This window comes from Pipistrellus kuhlii, unplaced genomic scaffold (assembly GCF_014108245.1).
Source record: "Pipistrellus kuhlii isolate mPipKuh1 unplaced genomic scaffold, mPipKuh1.p scaffold_m20_p_13, whole genome shotgun sequence".
NCBI lineage: Eukaryota > Metazoa > Chordata > Mammalia > Chiroptera > Vespertilionidae > Pipistrellus > Pipistrellus kuhlii.
Window position 1 is genome coordinate 46,148,818 of NW_023425438.1, and position 8,787 is coordinate 46,157,604.

Sequence of the window (8,787 nt, forward strand, 5' to 3'; positions counted from 1 at the left end):
GGAGGTGGGGGCTGGTGGTAGAGAGGTGTGGGTGGAGGTTGAAACTGGGTGCAGAGTGTGGGATGTAAGATGGCGGGTGGAGGTGGATGGTAAGTGTGGGGGTGGGCTTGGCGTAATTGTGGGCATTGGGGGCTGGCAAGAGGGGAATCTTATTTGGGAGCTGGCAGGTGTGGGTTGTGGGGTGTCAGTGGGGGTGAAATGTGGGTGGTGGGTGGTAGGGTTACAGAGTGTGGGGTTGAAAGAGGGAAAAGTGAGCATAAAGGGGATAAACGGTGATGGAAGGAGACTTGAAGGCAGTGAGCACACAGTACAGTACACAGATGATGCATTATGAAATAGCACTCTTGACCTATGCAATTTTATTAATGAATGTCTCCCAAATAAGTTTGATTAAAAATAAATAAAAGCTGTAACTTTGAGGTTGATTAGGTTATGAGGTTGGAGCCCTCATGAATAGGATTAATAACCTTTTAAATGATACTTCATACTAGACTTATCAGGTGATCACTTTATATGTTATATGAATGTCTAATCAATATTTTGTACATTTGAAACTAATATTGAACGTCATCTCTAATTGAAAAAATTAAATTAGTAAAACAATTTTAAGTAAAATAAAAGTGCAAATCAGAGTGATCTTGAAAAGATAGGAGATCATTTCACTCTGTGCCTAAAAGCCTTCAGCGCTCACTCCAGCATTGGTAGCTCTCCAGGCGGCATCATGTCTGCGATGGTGTTGCACTGCTGGGAGAGGAATGCCCTGTCTTCTTCCTCCAGTTGCTCCCTGCACTGATCTGGTGACATGGGGCCTGGTGCAAGGCAGAACTGTGCTTCCATGAGAGCGAGCTAAGTACAACTTTGGCTGCTTAGGTCTAGAGTGGGAGCAGACACTGAAAAAATAAATTTAAGCCTTAAAGGTCCTAGTAGCATTTCAACCCACCAAAGGGGCCTCCATCCTCCCTTCCCTGCACTCCAGCCAGCCTGGCTCACCCAGCCTTCAGGAAAGAAGGCAGAACAGTGCTGCCTGGAAGCCAGTGAGCGTGCCTGTGGTGGGAAGGTGCAGAGAGCTGCAGTTCTCTCGGGATGGAAATGGAGGGATGACTCTGCTAAAATCCGCCAAGCATGAGGGGACTGCTTTTCACTACATGATGACGGGATCACACCTGCAGATCAGGAGCAAGTCAGAGATGTCTGCTGCCACCATATGGGCTCAACATAGTGCTGGAAGTCCTAGCCACTGCAATTAGAAGAAATGAAAAGCATTTGAATTGGAAAGGAAGAAGAATGACTGTCATCATTTGGAGATGACATAATGTATACAGAGAACCCAAATGATTCCATAAAAAAATAAAAATAAAAATAAACAAAAAAACACCCAACTGTAGGACTGATAAATGAATTCAGAACATAGCAAAATAGAAAATAAATATCCAGAAATCAGCTGCATTTTTACGCTCCAATAATGACCTCTGAAAAAGGAAACTAAGAAAAAAATCTCATTCATATTTGAATAAAGACATATACCTGAAATTACATTTAACTAAGAATGTAAAAGACCAGTACTCAAAAAATTAAAAGACACTGAAGAAAAGAAATTGAAACCCTGATCAGTTTTGCCAAATGGTTAGAGTGTCAAATGGTCACAGGTTCCATTTCCGGTCAAGAGTACATACCTGGATTACAGTTTTGATTCCTGGTGTCATCATTTGTGTGAGTGCAGGAAGCAATGAATCATGGGTCTCATATCATTGGCTCTAGCTCTCTCTCTTTCTTTCTATCTCTCACTTCCCTCCTTCCTTTCTTCCCTTCCCTCCCTCTCTACTCACTGTCTCCCTCCCACATTTTCTCAAAAAGCAAAGGAAACAATATCCTATGATGAGGATTCACACATACTAAAACAAAGGAAGAAATGAAAGGAAAAAAAGAAGGAATGGAAGGAAAGGAATAATAAAAAAAAGAAAAAAGAAAAAGAAAGAAAGGAAGAAAAAGGGAAAAAAAAAGGAAAGAGAAAGAAAAAGAAAAAAAAGAAAGAAAGAAAGAAAGAAAAAGGAAAGAGCCAAAAAAGATACAAATAAAGGCATATATGTGTTCACAGATAAGGAAATAACAACATTAAAATGTTCAATGGCATATTTCAGAAAGCTACAACAAATATCACAAAAATGTGTATAGAAGTACAAAAAAAAGAGAGAAAAAAACAATACTCACACACACACACACACACTCACATAAATCAAACAAAATTAAACCAAAAAAAAACGGTGATCTTGAGAAAGAACAACAAAGTTGGAGGAATCATGCTACCTGATATCAAACTATATTACAAGACCAGAGTAATAAATATAGCATGGTACTGGCATAAAACACACATATAGGTCATTGGACAGAATAAAAAGAACAAAAATAAACCAAAGCATTTATGTTCAATATTTGATAGAGGACACAAGAACATACAATGGGCTAAAGATAGTCCATTCAATAAATGTTATTGGGAAAATTGGAAAGATATGTACAAAAACAAATGGAAGCAGACTACCTTCTTATACCTTATAGAAGAGTAAAGCCAGAATGGATTAAAGATTGATTGTAAAAATTGAACCATAAAAATTCTAGAAGAAAATAAAGGCAATACTTATAGCAATATTTTTTATTCTGATATATCTATTTGGACAAGAGAAGCAAAAGAAAAACTACACAAATGGGACTACATGAAACAAATGTTTAGCACAGCAAAGGAAACATCAACAAAATGAAAAGACAACCCACTGAATGGGAGAACATATTTTCTAATGATACAGCTGGTAACGGCTGGCTTAATATCCAAAATTTAGAAAGAACTTATAAAACTCAACATTATAAAAAATTAAACAATCCAATTTAAAAATGGGCAAATAGATACTTCTGCAATGAGGACCTGCAGATGACCATTACACAAACAAAAAGATGCTGAGCATCACTAATCATTACAGAAATAGAAATCAACATCACAGTGAGGAATCACCTCACATCTGTCAGAATGGCTATCATCAATAAATCAATAAACATCAAGTGCTGGTTAGGATGTGGAGAAAAGGGAACCCACGTGGGAATGCAGATTGGTGCAACCACTGTGGAAAGCAGTATGAAGGTGGAAAGCAGTATGAAGTTTCCTCAACAATTAAAAATCAGGATGACCTACCATTTTCCCTTCTGAGACTATATCTGCAGAAATCTGAAGCACTGATCTGAAAGGATATATGCACGCCTTTGTTCATTGCAGCATTATTTACAATAGTGAAGATTTCACAGCAGCCCAAGTGCCCAGCAGCAGATAAGCGGAGACAAACTGTGCTACATCATACACAACGGAAATACTACTCACCCACACACCCAGAAAGGAAATCTTTCCTTTTGGAACAGCATGGATGGAGCTGGTGAGTATTATGCTCAGTGATGGGAAGTAAGCCAGTCATAGAAATACAAGTTCCTTATGGCTTCACTTATATGTGGAATCTAATGAACAAATTAAACTACATCAAAATAGAAACAGGATCATCGATATAGAGAACAGACTGACAGTTGTCAGAGGAGAGGGAGGTTGGGGGACTAGGTGAAAAAGGTGAAGGTGTTAAGCAAAGAAAAGAATTCAAAGACACAGACAGCAGTTTGGTGATTCTCAGAGAGAAAGGGGTGTGTGTAGAAGAGATGTTAGAAAGGATAAATTGTGATGAAAGGAGATCTGACTTGGGGGGAGGGACAAGGGCAGTGAGACACACAGTTCAACATACAGATGATGTACTATAGAATTGTTTACCTGAAAGCTATATAATGTTATTACCAATCTCTCCCCAATAAATTCAATTTAGAAAAATAGCACATTGTGACACACGCTACAACCTGGACGCACCCTGAAGACATGACTCAGTGAAAGAAACCAGTCACAGAGACAAATATTGTGTGACCCCACTCACATGAGGTCCCTGGATCTGTCAGTCATAGAGACAGGTAAGATAGAGGGTAGCAGAGGTGGGATGGATGCAGTGTTGTTGTTTTGTGGGGCCAGAGCTGCAGTTGGAGAAGATGAGAACAGTGATGGAGATGATTGTGGTTACAGCAGCCCCACAATATGAATGTACTTAACACCACTGAACTGCACACTGAAAAACAGTTAAACTGTTAAATTTCATTGTGTATATTTTTCTGTGATAAAAATGTACCAACAAAAACAAGAATAGAAGGCACTTTCCTCGGTGCTGGGAATCTGGTAGAGAGCTATTCCCTATCTGGACAGCATGGCCAATGCACGTGATAAAAGAGCACAGGACTCAACACTCACACGAGAAAATGTGCACAAAGGGAATCAGGAAGCTTGTCCTTACTGGGTGGTTGGGTCAAAGCCAATAACCTGGTTGTGAGCTTTTTAGAAGATATTATTGAGGAAAACCGGGTTAGATTAGCTGGGCCACATCTGCATTATCTCTTACAAATAATGTGAATCCACAATTACTTTTTTTTTTTTTAAAGGTTAAAGGATAAAAGGGGTGACCCAGATTTGGTTTTCTTGTCTCAGAGATTCGGGCCCAGAAAGTCCAGCTGGGGCCAGGGCTGAGTATAAGGAATTGCTGAGGGGAACTGGGAGTCAGTGGGGTTGTGAGTCAACCACCAGACCAGTGACCTCCACAGCTACGTTCTCATACCATCACAGGCTTTCCTCAGCCTTTAATAAGCTGCTGTGTCTCAGCCACTCCTTATGCGACCACTAGTGGGAACAGCTCCTTCACTGTACCACATGGTTTCTTAAAGGAGCTTCCAAACCTTTAACCTTCTCACAAACACAACATGGGCAGCACAGTCCTCCCACAGTGACTCTCTGCTTCATTAACCACATCCCCCAAGTGACAAGGATGGGCGTGTTGTGCCATTCCAGGAACGCTGGGCCAGGGTCCTGTCCACAGAGCAGATTCACTTCTTGGTGTCTTGGTTGGGTTGAGAGACGCTACCCAAGGACAAGGATGAAGGAAGGCAGTGTTGTCATTGGAAGAACGTGCTTTTTAATCATCTACAGATCCCAACTCCAGAAACGACACATATACTTGGTTAAAGGTCAGGGAGGGTAAACAATTTTTCTGTGTGTACTCGGCAGCATGGTTCTCAAATTAAGGTAATAATAATAATACCTTGTCTTCATATGCTCTCTCCTTCCAGAGATGGCTCCAATTTATCTGTCAACTTTACTGGAAGATGAAAAAAAGTAATGCTGGTGAGTGAAATCAACACATCCCCATTTTTAGGGGGTTAACCAAAGATGAGAGACAGAGCATCGCTCACCACTTTACTTTGTGGTCCAGTCAGGGAGAGTCTAATTGTTCGTCAAAGACTGAGACATTAGGGCAATAATGTGGGCTGTCATGAAGGATATTTCAGTGTCTGAACCCAGTAAAATCTTGCTCCTGTGTACCGTGACGTGGGCCAGGAAGCCACCAAAGCTTGTCCTCTCCACACAGTGACTCGGGCTCCAGCCTCCCTGGCTGTGGATTCAGCTGGCAATGAGCACAGACCACAGGGTAGAGGTCGGACAGAGGAGTGCTGTCAGGAAGCCCTGGGAACAGCCACTCATGGCTATCCTTGCCTCTGGCCAGACCTGACTCCCATGGTGAGAGAGGCTCAGAAACGCAGAAACACCACAAACACCTTGCAACTTGGCACATAGGACAGCACACTCACCCTCTTGTTTCTGTACCTGAGCAGCCAGACAATGCAGTCACCTCCTTCAGGAAGAACATCCAGAGAACAATAAAATAAAAGTACCTCATGCCAATCCACATGGCACTTCAAAGTACTTAGAGAAAAGAAACCTCTCCCCATGCATTTCTACGTGCTGTCTAGACCCATTGTCTTCCTTCCATTTCTTCTTCTCAAAGGAATAGAACACATCATTTTGGAGCCACCGACATGGAGCAGGTCAATGGCCAGCTGTCCACCCGATGAGGACAATACGGTTTCAGGACAGAAGAGTAACTCGGACTCCGGAGAGAAATAGCAGTGGGGAGACGGGATAGAAGTGAGAACCTGGCAAGTGACCAGCGCAGTGGTGAGCTGATTCGTCTTGAAGGCAGTGAGTCCTAGCACTGCTCTGTGAGCAGGACAAAAATGACTCAGAGGGGACTGGGCCAGGGGCCTGTGGGAGCCAGAGTGGGGCTGCCCTAGACCCTTCCTCTTCTCTCCTGGCCTGGCTCTAAAGCCATGGCCTGGGGATTAGCCTCTCAAATACTGAGAAATAAACCATCTCTGGTTAGGACATGGGAAAACAGGGCCCTGGACTCTGAAGTATTGGGGGAAATGCTGCTAATGTTTTGTTTTGTTTTTTCTTTTCTCTTGCCAGTTTCCCCTGAAAAGCATCCTGTTATATGAAGCTTCAACACAGCTCATGTGGGGGAGAGGAGTCAGTTCTGAGTGAACCAGAGCTCCTAGCAGAAGGACCAGGAAGGTGGCTGAGAATCAGAGGGAGAGGAGCTGTGGGTGAGCTGAGCCTGCGTAGAGCACACCCCAGAGGCCAGCACAGGCTTGCACATGGTGGTGCTGAGGTCACCCCCAGAGCTGCTGAGGTGTATGCTTTCATATGCTCCACAGCCTGACACAGTGGGCTCTCACCTCTGCCACCCAGTGGTGGGAAGACAGACTGTGGAGCCCGCCCAGCAGGGGCAGCACATCCATGCGCAGCCTCATGTGAAGTCTGGAAGGAGAAAGGAACTGCATGTGAAAGGCAGAGGTCAAGGGCAAGAGGCCAGGGCTGTAGAGCCCCAGCCTGCAGACCCACCACACCCTGCGCTTTAATTCCAAGCACAAGCTCATTTTGCCAATAGCACAACATTTTGCAACAGTAAGAATTGTAGGTTTGCCTTTGAAGAAAAAAACTAAGTCAGATTACATTAGAGATTTCAATGTTGGTTTGTCACATCTTCGATGGATATTAGCTGAACCCAATGTGGTCATCATTTCACAGTGTGTGTAAATCATACCACTGTGCTCTCTGCCTTATACTTACTTGTACACTGTATATCAATTATTTTTCAATAAGCTGGGAAAAATAAACAGTGCCTTACTAAATGGAAAAAATGGTTATAGATGTAGTGGAATGCATACACCATAACTAAAAGAAACAAATCAGGATACACAGGTAATAAATAGTATCATCTTGCCCTGGAGACATGCTCAGTATTGAGCATTGATCCCCTTCAGGGCACAGGCCCTGGCTGTGGGTCCAACCCCAGTAGGGGGCTTTTAGGATGAAGCTGATCAATGATTCTTTCTCATCCATATTATTATTTTTTAAATATATTTTATTGATTTTTTTTTTTTACAGAGAGAATAGAGTTAAAAACATCCATGAGAGAGAATCATCGATCAGCTGCCTCTTGCACAACCTCTACTGGAGATGTGCCCTCAACCAAGTACATGCCCTTGACCGGAATCAACCTGGGACCTTTCAGTCCACAAGTCTAAGTGCTATCATTGAGCCAACCGGTTTCGGCTCACCCATTATTATCTCTCTTTCCCTCTTCATCTCTGAAGTCAATACAAATATATTAAAAATAAATAAATAGTATCACATCAAAATGGTATTGAATATATAAATTTACAAAAGATCAAAGGAATAATTTGAAATATTCACAATGGTTAACCTTGGATTGTGGAAATATGTTATTTCTTTTACTTTATACTATTCTTTTAAAATTTCTACCCAAGATCCTGTATTATTTTATAATAGGAAAAAATTTAAAAACATTTAAGGAACTCTTTTAGTGTAGATGCATTTTGTATCCATGTTTTAGTGACATTCCACTTATCTCTGAGAAACTAAAAAAAGTGCTTTGGGTTTGAAATCCCTTTGAAAAGCATTCTTGCACTCTACCAGTTCCTGAATGAGAACACTGCTCTTTGGAGATGCGGGTCTGTTTGGAAAAAATAATGGGGCAGGGTTGGGGGTGGGGTAGGGCTGGGGGGCAGTACAGGGTGGGGAGGGGCAGGGCTGGGGAGGGGAGGGCTGGGGGCCAAAGCAGGAACTTATGAAGAGAGGCTCCTGGGCAGGGTGCCTCAGGTCCACAGCATCAGGCTGCATTGGAAGAATTCAAATTGCAAGGCTGATGTCGTCATAAAGGTTCAGACTTGATAAACTTTAGACATGAGCCAGCAAATTTTCTTTTTAAAACGGTTTTTGCTATCTACTTACTGCAAAATAATGAATAATGCTATATAGATCATAAGAGGAGATATTTGTAAATAAAAGATTTTAAAGGATTAAGATCTCCTAGGTTCACAGCTCTAGGGTTCTAACCTCAGCTGGCTCTACACAGGCCAACAGGCAAAGTGGAAGGAGCACTTGGCCCTGGGTTCTCATTTGATCTCTGCTCCGGATTCCCTTTGTGGTCTCAGGGATTTCACCTCCCCTTTCTGGCTCTCCTAGCTATTGTACATCTGTGGAATGAGGGTAAAATTAGAAAATCAGTAATTGTAGGTTCAGATTTCTACAACCTTCCTAAATATCTCAGCAATAATAAACCTTTCCTTGGACTAACCGTTCTGGTAGCAACACTTCACAAAAATGTAAACACATTTTTATACCACTACTCGTTCAAAAGTACAAAATCCCTATAAACTTATCCTAAAACATTTTGGTCGATACTATTAAACAGCCACCACCACGTGGGACACTCCAACTCTGGGCCCCTGGAGGTGCCAGACAGGCTGGAACCAGCACCCAGTTGTGCTGAATGGGGGTTGGGGGTTCACAGAGTTTTTGGCCAGAGG

At 42.3% G+C, this 8,787-nt stretch overlaps 1 non-coding gene across 1 annotated transcript; it reads left to right on the forward strand.

The window, feature by feature from the left end:
- Nucleotides 1-691: 691 nt before the first annotated feature.
- Nucleotides 692-892, forward strand: LOC118717844. The gene has a single exon (XR_004987608.1). It is a non-coding gene; the product is annotated as a small nucleolar RNA SNORA74 (small nucleolar RNA).
- Nucleotides 893-8,787: the final 7,895 nt, after the last annotated feature.